At 35.3% G+C, this 15,902-nt stretch overlaps 1 pseudogene; it reads left to right on the forward strand.

Moving 5' to 3' along the window:
- The first annotated feature begins 361 nt into the window (after nt 1–361).
- LOC149249711 (putative polygalacturonase At1g80170) overlaps nt 362–15,902 on the forward strand; it is an 81,048-nt pseudogene continuing 65,507 nt past the window's right edge.

Below are 15,902 nucleotides of genomic sequence, written 5' to 3' on the forward strand. Positions count from 1 at the left end.
GATGTTAAAATATGGGTTCCAATATCGTACCAGAAAAGCAATTGGAAATGGGTGAGGAAAGCCATGGCCAGAGAATTGAAATCTTGGAAAGCACCTTGAGGGAGCTTGATGAACCATTTAGCGGTAGCACCCGTCAAAGTGCATTGGAAAAGACGCAACCTGATTGAATCATCAACCCAGGATTTAGAGGAACACCAAAGGGGGTAAGTCACAACATGTGCTTGAGGGTCTTCTCCATATTTACCTTTGAACTTAGGATAGACACTTGGTATTTTAGTTGGTACCGAAAGCCAATAAGATGAGTGTAGTATTGGGTCATTTGTAAGCTCTGACACACCCGACAATTCCAACGTTGCCAAGAATGGAAGTTGTGGATTATATGGGGTATAAGGTCTCTAATATATACCAAACTGAGTATTCCAACCTTGCTGAGGTTGGGTCTGCCCCCACTGTGGTGGGTTTTGACCATAAGGAGGTTGTGTTTGCCCCCACTATGGTGGGTTTTAACCATAAGGAGGTTGACCATATGGAACGTATGGAGTCTAGTAAAGACCATATGGAACGTATGGAGTCTGTGAGACAAACTAACCATATTGTTGCTAGTAGGGTATCTGCTGCGACTATGGTTGCGGTTACTGGTAAGGTCCCTATTGTGATTGAAAGGGAGCATGCGGCTGCGGTTGCTGGTAAGGTCCATTTTGGGATTGGAAGGAAACTTGGGGTTGCGACTGCTGGTAAGTTCCCTGTTGTGATTGAAAAGGAACCATGTTTGCAGCTGCTGGTAAGGTCCTTATTGTAATTGAAAAGGAACCTGTAGCTATGATTGGTAGTAAGGTCCCTGTTGGGATTGGAAGGAAACCTACGACTGTAGTTGCGGGTAAGGTCCCTACTACAGTTGGACAAGAATATGTGACTGCAGAGGGGGATTACTAGTCCTAGGAGGATACAAAGGATTGGGGCCATACTACATTTGGGGACCTGCCTGCTGATTGGGAGGAACTCCCAATAGTGGAATTTGAGGCTGTTGAGAGCCAGTAGGAACATATGGTTGTTGGTAGGAAGGTTGAGTCAAGGGGAGTTGGTGACCTTGCAAGGGGGTCCCTGTGAAAGTACTTGATACAGATGGAACTGGCATTCCACCTGGGTTAGAAATAACACTAGTGGGTTGATTTACCCCCGATGTGGGAGGAGGGGGTCCATAGTTCACATGGTTTCCACTAGAAGCAGGAGGTACGTAGGGTGGAGGCATTTTACCCCATATAGTGGAATATATGAACTCATAGGATATCCACTTTGAGTGGGGACCGCGATTACCATGGCTATGGTAGAAGGAGTAGAAGACCTAAGAGGAACCTGCGTTTGACCTATCATTACCGTAGGTTGGGTAGGGGTTTGCTTACGTGCTGATACATTTGCAACAAACGAGCCAGTAGTGGGGGTGACACCAGATGACAAAATGGGGTTATTAAACACTTAAGTTGCACCAGAAGTGTCGAAAAAAGCATCGCTGAGAGAGTTATAACCCAACGGGACCAAGGGTGTAATGTAAGTAGGAGTTGTACTTGGCCCACTTGTCATATTGTAGGGAGAGAAACATAAGGGAAGTTGTCAAGAGGAAGGAGTGATATAGGATCAACATCAACACCTGGAACATGGGTTTTAGATGTTTCCAAAGGAACACCATGGGGTGTTGACTCTACATATGGGTTATCACTATTTGTCACCATGTTTGGGAATGATTCTCGAATCGGAACCTGAGACACTCTAGGGGAAGAATCGAAGGGTATCTTAGGAGTATCAAAAGGGCTATACAGATGCAGAGGTGATAGATAAACATGATCCAGATCAAAGAGTGGATTGGGAGGAAAAATAAAGAACTCTGAAGTAGGTTGAGGACTAGCCGGAGGAGAGTCCTGAGATGAAGTGACCAACTCTTGAGGTGGTGGTCGGGGAGAAAGGGGATGCACACTTAGGAAGATACCAAGTTAAAAAAATTGGTTCTCAAGGTTCTCAGGCTCAACAATATCATAATCTACAAATCTATGTGGATTAGGTGCATTAGAATCTCCATAGATATTGTGTTTTGTATTGGGGGTCTCGTTTTGGACTCCTTGTTGTAACCTATTAGCTTCAAAATGTGAAGAGGATATGGGAGGTGAACCTTGTACGTGGCGCGAGGGATGATTTGGTGGTTCTTCCACAATGTATTTTTCACGAAATCAATTACTAATTTTGTGTTGGTGAATACTTTTGGCTTAATTTTGTTTTTACAATAAACCATTCATTTTGACGACAAAAGGAGTTATTTTACGGGTAAGATGTTATTCCGTGATCAATTAATTTTAGAAATCAACAAAAAATAAATAAAAAAAGGGTAACTAGGCATAAAGGTTTACCAAGCAACTGTGAACTACAATATACACCTTGGAAAACCAAGGACGTAACGTACGACAACCAATCTCCCCAAATGTTGTGTTTGATGTATCACAGTATACAAGGCGACAAACTCGGTTACCTATGGATGGATAAAAACCTATTGGGGACTCCCAAAATATATGTAAGGTGACGTGGGAGTGCAGTCCATAGTAGTGATACTTAATGTGTAACTGTTCAATGAGAGCATTCCCATATACTTACATGTGTGGAGCACCTCCGATATACTAGAAAGTAATGGAGAACGGTCCTATACACTTCCATATGTGGAACGATATTTCACCTCTAGCATGGAATGCTGGAAAACAACGATAGATTATACGTTTAACGATGCCAGAACATGTCTCTAGCTTAGAACTTTAGATGTTTTCATTAACGTTCTAAATTCTCCTTAGGTTAATTGAGGTAGATTTTAAAGTTGATCTTGAATTAAGTTTCAGTTCAAGGCTCAAAAATCTATGTCACCTGAACACACCTATGATGCAACTAATATGAAAAATAGATTCTTTTCATTTCAATGAAAGCTATCTAGTGTAGGGAAGAAGTTCAAACATTGATACAACAACCAAGTATGCAACAAACAAATCTTCCTAACTAGATCTTTCACTTTCACTATTCCAATACACCCACCAAAATTAAAATGAATTTCAATTCACTAAAATGCACCTACATGGATTTTTCACTTTTTCTTTTCAATGAATGAGAATGCACTTTTCATCTTTAAACACTAAGCAATGTAATCTATGCTCAATGATAATCCCAAAAATGACTTTTCAATGCAATGTAGTCTAATTTAATTTCAAAAAGTAAAATTTGAGATGAAAGCTAAGCAAATGAAAATGCCATTTCTTTTATGGTTTTTAAAAGAACTAATAATACTTTAACCAACATCAAATCAATATTCCTTCCACACACACAAGTAGAAAACAATAAATTCAGTTGACCCAAATAACTAAAGACTCAGCCAAAATTCACTTTCACTACTTCAAACAATGGGATGAAATTTTGAAAACCAATAGGAAATCAACATAAGTAATGGAAAATTCTATGCACATAGAGGAGGAGGACACTTCAGAGATCAAGACACACTAAACCTTTCAAGTAGAAACCTTAAAAAATATCGATTTTTGTGGATCAACGTGAGAAGACAGTGTGAGATAGAGGTACAAACGCGATTGTACTGGGTAAAATTACCGTTGATAGAACAATTGTTTCTTAAGATAACGTGTTGGGCGAGAAAGACTTAGGAAAATTAAAAGAAACTCAAAGAGAGATCCAGACTTGATACTCTAAAGAAAATACTACTCAGAATGAAGACCCATAATGAACCTAAGTTACAGATCACTAGGAGATTGACCAAACTAATAAAAAATACCAAACATAAAAGGAGGTTTGAAGGGTTATAAGCTCCCCAGTGGAGTCACCTTTTTGTTGTATAGGAAATCCTTTCTGTGGACAGAAACGATCCCTCTAGTCCTATGGGAGGATCTAGCAACAAACAAAGACAAATATGTTTAAACTTCCTTAGTTTATACTAGAAAACACAAAGGAGGATAAATGACCTACCTCACTCTGATGCTAACGTCTATTGTTTTCGTCCTTGAATCTTTTTTTTCCAAGCTCAATCTCCTCTTCACCGTTATGGATGAATACCTACTGTTGGGTCTTGAAATTTTCATTCACTTCCATTACATTTTCATTTATATTTCCATATTGTCATCTTCACTCCACCTCTATTTCGTTACATTTACCTCCATTTCATTACATTTACCTTATCATTATCATTATTGGGTCACATTTATGTTTTTCCAAACTTTATTAATTCTTAGCATTTTTAAGTGAATTTATGGTTAAAAATTAGAAAATAATGTGCATATGCGTATACCTAACAAGTGGGATGAGATTGTTGATATGTGTAGGTCAAAAGGAAGCTTCTAAAAGACCCTTATGTGGCCTCTCAAAACCAAATTCGAACCTGAGTGGAGAAGATCATGGGATCATGAGGATATGTGTCTAATTTCCTATTTGTATTGAAACTCTAAGAAGACACATGTCTTATCATTTCCTATTTTGATTGTAACTCTAGAGATATGGAGAGAGATTCATGGACTCATTAATGAGATAGCTTCTCATCTTTTTGTATAAATAGGGGAAGTTTTCTCCTATCATTTTCATGTGTAAAATTGGAGTTACGCTCAAGATTTGAATACAGAATTAGATTGTGGCACCTTACTCATGAATGTTCCTTCATTTTGACGTGGTTTTGCTTACATATGGAGCATCTCGATTTACCATCTCTCACACTTTTAGATCAGCTACCTAAAATCTGTGAGATTTAATTGCTTTTATAGATTAAAGTTCAATTGCTTTCTTAGTATTAGTTTTAAAATCACTGTGTAATCTTTGCTTTTCTAAGAACATTTCAATAGGAAAGATTTATGTATTTTCCAATTGGATTAAGTTTGAGGCAAGAGCTCTTAGTTATTTAGCTTCCTTTCATGTTCTGTTATTTACATTTTTAGATCAAACTATCAATTCATTGTATAATTTGATAAAAGATCAGGCCAAGAAGGTGACTTCAAATTGGGTAATTGAATGTTCAACCTATGCAATCATTGAGCTTTACTTTTTCGGGCTTTTATATTTGCTTTTAAGGTCATCATTTAATTGCATTAACTGATATTCCTAAAGATTATTCTAAGAAATTGATTTAATCATATTTCAAGATTGAATAGTTGAATATTTAATACATGCAATTACTGAGTTATTTTCTGCACACTTTACTTGCTTTTCTAGGACATTAGAAGTTAAAGTATAAATAGTTGCTTACACATCATCTCAAGAAGGTAACACTTCATAATTGAATGTTGGAATAACTAAGTATATAATATTTGTTTTTGATTTCACAAGTTAGTTGAATTTCTTTTTCATTATTTGATTTCATAGATTAGATGAATTGGTTTTCGTTATCTTGTAGTTAGATTGATCTAAACTGAAAGACAATTTCTAGCACATACAATGCACACATGCTTCACAAGTCTACGAAACCCCTGGGTTGACAAATTAAATGACAGGAAATCACTTTGCCCCAACATTTTGGCACCGTTGTCAGGGAAGTGTGCATAGGAACTAGCTTTCAGCTTAGAGTGTATTTTTTTTACTAACCATTTATGGACGAAGGGTCTAGAATGTAGCCCAAAGAATACATTGAGGAATAGTATCAAAAAGCGGTTACGCCACAATATTCATCAATTCTTAAAGAGATCATTATGGCAAATTGAAAGGTCAAGTCGATTTTTCATATCCTTACAAACAATCAGGTACATTTTTCAAGTTTGGATATGAGCATTTCAAAAATTCTAATCCATAAATGGCTTCATTGGAAGCATGGATATACTTAAAAAAAAATAGTTTTTAGATAGATAGGAAAAATAAAAATAATTTTTTTATAGTTTTTAGGATAAATTTGATGTTTTATGGTGCAATAAGAACCACCCATCTACTAACCCTTTGTAGGAAAAATTTGCAATAAAACAAATGGTTGAGAACAAGGAGTGTAAGCGAAGATCAGGAACGATAATTTAAGGTATGAGATCAAGCCTTTTCATTTGCAAAATTTACAGATGAATCAATTGATGAAATCTTGACTATGCTAACAAAATAAATCTCTCATGAATGATCTCCTTTTGCACTTCGTGTGACCTGGAGGATCAGAAAAAGAAATTGTTTTGTTAGTATATCATAAAATTTGTTTAGTTACTGCAAGACTTGCAAATCCATGTGCAAAAATCCTTACCTCTGTAATGCAAGAGCTTTCTGTGGGATTACAAAAATGATGCGGTTAGATTTCTTCAAAGCACTGTCCCATATTTTATCTTATTCCAGATTTCGAGTCCCCAGGAATTGTCTATAAGATGATTGATATAGTTAGATCTTCCCTTTTCCTTTGTTGGAAGACATCCACGCAGCCACAAGCCCAACCTTCAAAACCTGCAAATCAAAAATCACTGGAACATTTCTAGAAAACGCAGTAGCATAAACACATGATTTTAAAACGCAAATTCTGAGCAGACCGAGGAAAATTACACAAAAATGAGAAATGGGTTTTCTCTGGGATGGGGGCAATTAGGTAACATGAGCGATTTTCTAGATTTTGAAACCGTTTAGGAGAAATTCGAAATTGATTTTTGCAGAAAACGTAATTGCCAGAAAACGTAAACTGTCTTGACACCCAATTCTAAAACGAATTTTTTGAGAAAACTAGGGCGAATTTGAAAAAAATGGGACATGGGTTTTTTCTGTAATGGGATGAATTTAATAAATTAGAAATATTTTCCTTGGATACCTAACCATTCGGGAGAAAATCGAGGTTCTTCGGGAACTTGTTTGGTGACTACGTGAGGAAAACAATTTTTTTTTTTTAAATGAGTGAGGTTTTGCTGGAAATAACAAATTTAATTCACTAAGACTTATAATCAAGCAATGACTCTTGCTCTTCTACAAAATTTTAATAGATTTACCCTCCTTACATCTTGAACACTTGGAAGAAATTGCTAACTTAATGTTGAACCCATGTGTATACTCGTTTCATCACGTGCCAATGTAATTAGGGAGTGATTGTACTTTGAATGTTATGAAGCGTGAATACACAATCAGTGAATTCAGATTTTTGGTTGATACATTAATGTGACTTGTGCCAGACATGCAGATATCAACTAATGTGAGATGTGGATTTCTAGGCGAAACAAAGGAAGATAATTTCGAGGCCACTATTAATCTGATCAAAGAATACAAGTTTCCGCATGTTCACATTTCACAGTTTTATCCAAGGCCAGGAACGCCAACTCCTAGAATGAGAAAGGTCCCTACTTCTGAAGCAATGAAGCAAACAACAATAATTCTCAAAGATTGAATGAAAGAAATCATTTTATTTGTGATTTTTTTTAATATAATATATAAAAAAATGTGATGATTAATACATATGCAATCAATTTATTGAAGCAATTTATAAAGCGAAAAATACTTGCAAAATTTGATTGAAATAATTTTTTTGTACAAGTACTTTTTCATATTTTTGCCGCTTCAAATATTTTTGACAGCATGTTATTTTTGCAACACAAATGATGATTCAATAATGGCTTGCAAAACAATTGGAAAATTATTTAGATGATTTATGAACATTTGGCATTAATATTGTTGTTGTGTATTTTTCTATGAAGTTTTAACTTGCAGAGCACAACAAATCTTTGTGATGCCAATTATTTTACTGAGCACAGTGCATGAAGTCATCTGACAAGAGGGAGTTAATTTAATTTTCATGGTTATTTTTTAAAAATGGATTGTTATCAATATCATGAATTTGACTGAATATAACACTTGATTTTCCTTAATCTGTTTTATTTGACATTTACATTTTGCATAAGAATCAGAAAGTAATTTGGCCATTCTTTTTCGAACACACTTATGTTCTTTATGTCAAGTTTTTTTGCAGGTTTAGGATGATCAAATGATCATTGAAGAAAACTAATTATGCACACAATTGGTCTTCGAAGGACCGATTCCATGAGAAACATAAGAACAAGTCCATGTCCATATCCACCAAAACCATTAACTTTCCTCCCTTTTGAATTATAAATCCAACCAAGCAATTCAAAGCAAACCACAATTGTGTTTCCTAGCAAGAGTCAGTTGTTCATTTTCCTTTATTCACATACACTTTTCGCCTGATCCACAAATAAAAGCAAGAAGCTCACTTACATGCTTATTGCCCATTGCCATCATTATTTTCCATTGTCATCTTCCATTTTCATTTTTCTTTTCCTATCCTTTTTCATTTCACAAATAAACCCTGCTTTAATGCAAATTATTGAGTCCATAGTCCTTTGAGTCTAAAATCCTTGCAAAAACACCTTGAGGCTTGCATGCCTTAATGGCAAGTCCTCATGCCGACAAACAATGGGAATACATCAATGTCCCTTGTTCATTAGATCTTCTAGGTACTTGACAATAACAAAATTATTCGTACTTAGCAAGATGTGTTTGGGCATCTTAACTCTCATTGTCATCAATGGTGAGAGTTATTGTGTTGACTAGTGGCATCCATTAATGGCCACTAAGTCAACAATTTCCTGCTATGTTTGAAATCAAAACATTCATTCACATAGTAGGAATTGTGCCAATGAGTTTTGAAGACATGAAGACTATCATTTTCAACATTTTGGAGCAAATGTAGAAGATATGCAGCTACAAAACTAGATGGCAACTGCGGAATCAGACAACAGCTACAAAACCAGATAACAATTGCGGAAACAGACAGTAGCTGCAGAATCAGATGACAGTTGCGGAATCAAATAATAGTTGTGGAATCAAATGACAACAACAGAATCAACATTATTCCGCAACAGATTCAACAAGTTTTGATAAAAGAAAATAAAAGATCATCTTGACTCTTTTCTCCATGACTTGTCTAGCCACATGAAGAAGATTATGATTAGAATTTTGCAGCCACCACACATGCAGCTCATCCATTTCTAAAGGGTAAGTTAAGGTATGTCATTTTCTAATTTTTTACCATAAAATTCCTTGAAAATCTAGAATGATAATTTTTGGAAAAAACATTTCTCTTCCTCATCTCATAAAATTGCCAATATCATCAGTTGGGGGGATACATTCATATTCATATTTTTCCATATTCATATCACATTCAAAAGCCCACATACTTTCAAAAGATATTAACTATTACATTATTGTTATGAGCATACAAAGGCTTGTCAAAAGTACTAAAAAGATAATTGGATACAAACACAATCATGGTTGTCACACAAGAACCAACTATGATGCAATCCAATAAAGATATACTTTGCAACAATAATCAAATTATCATTACGCAAAGTTCAAAGATAAACAATGAATGCAGCAACAAAATATGGTTGTAACACAAGAACCAACCATGTTGCACCTCAATTAAATATTTTGCAAAAGTATGAAGTTATCAAAAGATATCATGCAAAGTAAAGCCAAAGCTCAAGGATAAAAAAGAGTTAATGTAACAGATTTCATGAGGACATGCAATAGCTTTAGTTGGGGGGTTGGTTGGGCCTTGAAATTGTCATTCACTTCTATTACATTTTCACTTATATTTACATATTGTCATCTTCACTCTACCTCTATTTCATTACATTTACCTCCATTTCATTACATTTACCTTACCATTATCATTATTGAGTCACATTTATGTTTTTCCAAACTTTATTAATTCTTAGCATTTTTAAGTGAATTTATGGTTAAAAATTAGAAAATAATGTACATATGCTTATACTTAACAAGTGAGAGGAGATTGTTGATATGTGTAGGTCAAAAGGAAGCTTCTAAAAGACCCTTATGTGGTCTCCCAAAACCAAATTCGAATTTGAGTGGAGAAGATCATGGGATCATGAGGATATGTGTCTCATTTCCTATTTGTATTGAAACTCTAAGAAGACATGTGCCTTATCATTTCTTATTTTGATTGTAACTCTAAAGATATAGAGAGAGATTCATGGAATTTCATTAATGAGATAGCTTCTCATCCTTTTGTATAAATAGGGGAAGTTTTCTCCTACCATTTTCATGTGTAAAATTGGAGTTATGCTCAAGATTTGAATATAGAATTAGATTGTGGCACCTTACTCATGAATGTTCCTTCATTTTGACTTGGTTTTTCTTACACATGGAGCATCTCAATTTACCACCTCTCACACTTTTAGATCAGTTACCTAAAATGTGTGAGATTTAATTACTTTTATAGATTAAATTTCATTTGCTTTGTTAGTATTAGTTTTAGAATGACTTTGTAATCTTCGCTAAAACATTTCAATAGTAAATATTTATGTATTTTCCAATTGGATTACATTTGAGGCAAAAGCTCATAGTTATTTAGTTTCCTTTCATGTTCTATTATTTACTTTCTTAGATCAAACTATCAATTCATTGTATAATTGAATAAAAGATTAGGGCAAGATGGTGACTTCAAATTGGGTGATTGAATGTTCAACCTATACAATCATTGAGTTTTATTTTTTCGTGCTTTTATATTTTCTTTTAAGATCCTCATTTAATTACATTAACTGATATTCCTAAAGATCATTCTAAGAAATTGATTTAATCATATTTCAAAATTGAATGGTTGAATATTTAATACACTCAATTACTGAGTTATTTTCTACACACTTTACTTGATTTTTTAGGACATTAGAAGTTAAAGTATAAATGGTTGCTTACACATCATCTCAAGAAGGTAACACTTCATAATTGAATGTTGGAGTAACTAAGTATACATTAGCTATTTTTTATTTCACAGGTTAGTTGAATTTCATTTTCATTATTTGATTTCATAGATTAGATGAATTGGTTTTCATTATTTTTTAGTTAGATTGATCTAAACTGAAAGACAATTTCTAGTACATACAATGTACGCATGCTTCACAAGTTTACGAAATCCTTGGGTTGACAAATTAAATGACAAGCAATCACTTTGCCCCAACACCTGCAAGGAATATCACATGGAGAAAACAAACACATACATAGAAAAAATCATTCCAATAAACCATGTAACAGATCAAGGAGTATTACACTAAATGAGCAATAATTGCACATTTATGGAAAGCAAACACATAATGTATTATCGATAGATGGTAAAGGAAGCATTACAACCACTTAAGCCTTGATGTTGGAAGCCTCCTTTAGGTGAGTTTCCAAGTCCTAGCCTTAACCTTCAAGCACTCCTTTCTCCTTATAAAAATGGGCAGCAATTGGACATAGTTCAACATTAGGAAGGCAACCAATCATAAGCCAACCATTAGTGGATAGCAGGGATCTCATTTATAGGGAAGGAGAGGGAGTTAAGGATCCATGAAAGGAGGGAGAAGTTCCACATCTCAAGGGAAAGATCCTTGAAAGAGGGATCAAGGACCAAGAATGGGAGGTCTCATTCCGATCCTTATTCAACTATAACCATCTCCTCGTTCTTGAGACTTCTAGTCAGAGAAGATTCTCCAACAATTTGGTAAAAAATATCCGAAGAGGATCAACGTTGGTTTTCCTGATAAAATTTGCGTTGGTAGCGCTAGGAGAGTATGATGCAATAAGTGACCAACGAGGGTCACTAGTTATGAAAAATGTGTTGATCCTAAAAAATAAGTTTTTTGACAAGTCTATTCAGAATTATTTCAAGGAAAGTATTCTTCTTTTCTTTAGGGATTGTTTTGAACATGTTTCATGGTGAATACATTGAAAAATTCCATCATTTGAGGCATTAACAACACAAAGTTTGACACGTTAGGATACGAGATGAGGAGAGTGACAAAATATTGTATTGCAGATAGTAGTGCCAAACATTTTCAAGTCATTATATGAATAAGAAAACACATCCATATACTGCTTGAAAACATCCAACTACCTTTGCTTGTATTCTTTAGGAACTACTTTAGCCAAATTTATTACCATGGGGTCTTTCTTTGTACCAATGTTACAATCTTCCACCTATTCTTCAAGTTCTTGCTCAATTGGCTTGGAATCAACATCATTTGAGTTAAACAACCTCCCCAATGGGATAAAACCCTTGGGGATGGTGTTACCCTTCAACTGTAAAATATTATGTCCAATAATAGTTTCTCCCCAGCTAGCTTTTTGTTAATATATTGCTTCCTCATCGTCCTGGTCAATCACTGAGTTCAAAAGCTCTCCAAGAACCTCCATGAAGCATTTTATTTGTTCCTCATATTCAAACACCTGCCAATATTTGGCATTGTCTGGTATTGAAGGCTTGTAGCTAACTTCAACTTTGTATCTGAGTAAGGGATTTTGAGGAGGCTTGAAGTTACTAGTGGCTACAACTAAGGAGTTAGCCATCTGATTTCTATCTATGGTAAAAAAATTGATATAAGAAAAAATTCTCAATTAGATCCCATATCTTATTTTGGCAATCCTTTAATATTGGATGTTTAGCTTGGCATTGATTTCTGATTGGCTTCACCACCAGCTCTGAATCTCCAAACACTACCAAGAACCCAATATTGAGATTACTGGTAGGTTGCAGCCCTAACAACAAAGCTTCATATTCAACAACATTATTAGTGGCTTCAAACTCTAGCTTGAAAGGAGGAATTAGGCTACCTTCTTGAGATACCAACAACACACCAGCCCCATTTCATTCCTTGGAATAAGCACGATCAAATTATAACTTCCATACTCTATTACACTCTAGTGATTTTTTATTTACATGGAAAAAAAATTCCACTTGTGTTTCATCCATGATTTGATCATTTTCCTCTAATAGAAAACAAGAGAAATCCTTCTCTTTACCATACACTGGAGCATTATTTGAACAATCAGCCCTTGTAACTATCTTTACAAATATCAATTCTCTATACACTCAGTGTTCCTCTCCACCAAACATAGGAATGGTGGCATATGTCAAATCTAGTTTGATATATCCCCCAATTTTTTATCCCCATAACCTGGACAAAAGCATGCCAAACCTTGCAGGGATGTCAGCAACTACAATATCCATTACAACACTTTTTATAGGAATCTGGGCCAAATTGACCACCAAGTCTTTAATCATCCTAGGGCATTTTACTCTGTTAGAGTCAAAGTAGTACATGTATTTATATGGTTTTTTATTTGCAACTCCAACTTCTCCATGACAGTTAGGGGCATCAGATTATGAGAAGCTCCTGAGTTAACCATACATTTATGTAGTAGAATCTCATGGATTACCAAGGTAACATAGAAAGGGGCAGTGGAAGAGTCTTTCTCCTCAACATGAGGTCCAAATACAACCATGGGTCTTTCTTCTTGTAGGTTCAGGCTATCTTGCATTAGAGCTATGGTAGGTAGACACATGAACTGAGATACTTGATCTTTATAATTAGGTTGTTTTAACAATTCAGTTAAGGGAACAAATATCTTGACCTTCTCCAACTCTTTATAAATTTTAAAGACATAGGGTTTCCTATCAGATATTGCAACTTCCACGGGTTCCTTCTCCTTAGTGCATGCTGGCTTGGTTTGGGGATACAATTGCTCTATTTTGGGGACTTCAAGCTTATGAGAAATAGGATTTGATGACTCCTTCTTGCTTGGTCAGATAGGGTGAAGAGGTTTCTTTCCTCTCTCTGCTTACTCCAGCGAATTTGAGTGGGGAGGTTCTTCATTTTGATATTGTATTCTAGACCTTTTCCTAGAAGATCTGAGGTCATATTTTCTATGTAATTGGGCTTGCATGAAGTTAGCAGTCTGTTTATAATAATTTTCAATCTCGCCATCATCTAGTGGGGCATTCGACTTAGCTCCTTCTTCCTCATGTGCTTCTATCTCATGTTCCTCATCATAAAGAGAAGATAAATGGTTTTCTTGAACCTCTAAGTTTCTTCAACATGTTTCTCTGGATCATCTTTCAAATACAGAGGTGGTTGAATATGATATTGTCATTCCTTTCTCTCCCTTTGCAAGATTTGCAAGGGTGGTTTTCTATATTGAGGGTTGAAATTTTGTTTTGGAGATGGTTAAATCTATCTAGGAGGATTTTTATTTTCCAACTCCAGTTTTACAAGTTTATTAGACAATTTTTTTATTAGCTTATTTATCTCCTCAAGCTTCTATTCTTGGGTTTCCTTCCCATTTCTCAAGGAGTTGGCTTCCTCTTTTACCCTCCTCATATCACCATACTCAAGTTTCCCTCTCCATTTCCTAGTGGACGTGAAATTTTCCTCAACTTCTAAAGCATATATTCGAATCTAGTCTAGGGTACATGACTTTCTTTCTCTAAGAGTAAAACCAAATTCAAGTTCAAAAGCCCCAATAAAAACCTCTTTAGCAACAGCTTGTGGGGTTTTAATTTCAGTTGGGAGGCTATTGTATAATTTTTTAAACCTTTTTATGAATTTTGAAACATTTTCATTATGTTTTTTGTTCAGTGCATTGAACTCAGTGAGTATGTACCAATGGTCCCTTTTTTCTCCCCATTTTTGCATAAAATATTTCTCCATCTCGTCCCTGGTAGTGATTGAGGCATTTTGGAGGGATTTGAACCATTTCATGGCCTCCCCATCTAGGAACTGGACAAAAAGTCTTAACACCACATCCAAGTGTTCTACATTTAGATTTCCAACAAATGCACAAAAGGTTTCTATATGTATTTGAGTTGAGATATCATCTTCTCCAGTGAATTTTGGCAAGAGCTTAAGATAATATTGTGGTATACCATTTAGGGGATGTGGAAAGTCTAGTGGAGCATATTTATTTAGGAGAAAACTAGGGACAACCATATTTTGCAAGGGAGGTGGTAGGAGGTTTATAACAGGGCCATGTTGAGGAGTTGTATGAGTTGTAGATAACTAGAGTTGAGATAGAAAAATGTTGATGCTATGGGTTGGGCTATTTATGGGAATATATTTTAATTCCTCAGGTTCTGGGAAGGTATGAAATGTGAAAGGAGGTGAGATGGGAGAAGCTTCTTTGATTTTGACTCTTGAGGAAAATGAGTCAAACCGTGCACAACGTTCCTTAGGATATTCAAAAAATTTAGAGGAAGACCCAGAGTAATTTATCACAACCTTTTGAGGGCTAGAGGATGATACTAATGGGAAATATGTCACAAGAACTAGAGTGACATGAGTTGTTTCTTTCCAAACTCTCCTAGATATTAAATTTTCAGGGTCAAACACAGGAGGAGTTGATTACTGTGAAGTATTAGAGTGAGTGTGTGGCCTTTTTGAAAGCCAAGATGCTCAAAATGAGATTCAAACTGTGGAGTCACCAAGGTGAGAGATCTTCAAACCACACCCCTTCTTGCTCACCTTACCAAAGGGTGTAAAAATGTCGTACCTAGGGAAAATATTCTGATTTTTCCCCAACAATGGTGCCATAAGATGTTGTAACTCCTAGAGACAAGCCCTAGGTTGAGAAGAGGCTAGTGCCTAGGAAACCTTGATGGGTTCTTAAAGGATTTGTTGAGATTTTTTATTGCACTCATTATTTAACATATTTGAGATAAAATTGATTCAGAACTTACCTTAAGAGGAGAAATACAAATCCAGATGCAAAATATTATTCATAGGAGCATTAATATCTGACTCTAGTGGCTAACATTACATGAATATGTAATTTTATTAGTCATTTGTAGTATATTGGATAGAAGAATCAAGGAGGAAAGAAAACCAATGCACAGGGCTTAAACTAAGAATCTACTGCACCGAAGTTCAACATGAAGTGGATGGGAAGAACATTTAAATGAAGTCCTAAGATACATGGGATGCATTTTTAAGAATAATAATTCATATCAGTTATAGGAATCTTAAATTAGTGTTAGACATAGATGAATCCATAAATCCATGAAAACATATCCAACAATTGCTACTACATGTAATTTGAGAAGAAGAGTGAGAACATATGGAACACACACAAGAAAGAATACATATAACTACACA

This window comes from Pinus tabuliformis, chromosome 7, assembly GCF_031772625.1.
Source record: "Pinus tabuliformis cultivar Carrire ecotype Pingquan chromosome 7, CPIR1, whole genome shotgun sequence".
In the NCBI taxonomy this organism is placed as follows: domain Eukaryota; kingdom Viridiplantae; phylum Streptophyta; class Pinopsida; order Pinales; family Pinaceae; genus Pinus; species Pinus tabuliformis.